This window comes from Chrysochloris asiatica, unplaced genomic scaffold, assembly GCF_000296735.1.
Source record: "Chrysochloris asiatica unplaced genomic scaffold, ChrAsi1.0 scaffold00071, whole genome shotgun sequence".
Lineage (NCBI taxonomy): Eukaryota > Metazoa > Chordata > Mammalia > Afrosoricida > Chrysochloridae > Chrysochloris > Chrysochloris asiatica.
In genome coordinates this window covers 14,898,932-14,899,881 of record NW_006408589.1, presented here as the reverse complement: position 1 = coordinate 14,899,881, position 950 = coordinate 14,898,932, and positions in this window count along the sequence as shown.

Here is a 950-nt window from a genome sequence, read left to right as displayed (position 1 = left end):
GGTTTGAAACTACCAGCCGCTCCGCGGGAGAAAGATGAGGCTTTCTACTCCTGTAAAGATTTACACCCTCGGAAACCCTGTACAGGGTCGCTATATGGGTCGGAATTGACTCAACGACACTTAACAACAACAACAACATTCCAAATTTTTAGGTTTAATGTATCTTCATACAAAGTGAGTTTGACTTTATTTTACTTTGTCAGAAGTGAGCAAACAAATTTATATGATGAGACCTCTGTCTGCAATTACATCACTTTGCCATCCTATCTCCACTCCTTTCCTAACTACTCACAGAATGTATCAGGTGCCCTTCTGTTGGGGTGACCACTTATTTGCTCTTCTGCCTCCAAGACAGAAAAGAAAATGATTTGCCACTGATTTAGCCATATGAAACTCATCTCATCACTCTATTCTGGGTCTGAAGTTGCTATCTCTCAAAGTGCCATCTGAAAGTGCTTTGTATCAGACAGTGCTGGAGAAATCTTGAATATCTTACATACAAAGCTTTTTTGAAATTTTATCTGATTTTGTAAATTTGCTTCTCTGGAGAGGGGTGCACTGGCCATCGTATGTGTCTGAGTTCTGTATGCAGTCTGTACAGTGGCAGTGTGCTCATCTTTTAAAAGTCCTTTACCCAGTCCCCCATTTTGGTGAGGTTTCTGTGAAGTATGTTCGATGTAAATCCTGCAGCTTAATGGCTTAAAATGTACTCTCCTTTGGTGTGGTCTCTTTAGGAGACTGATAGGGAGAAAGAAAAACCAATGAGAATTGAAAAGTGCTTTTTTAAAAAAAAAAAAAAAAAATAGAGAACCAGTCATTCAAAGAAAAAGAAAAGATAAAAGGATAACTGATTTAAGTTGTCAAAGACTTCATTTTGCACAGATCAACCCATGAACATTCATGGAAGCAGCAGTCAAGAAATCAAACTACATATTGCATTAGGCAAATCT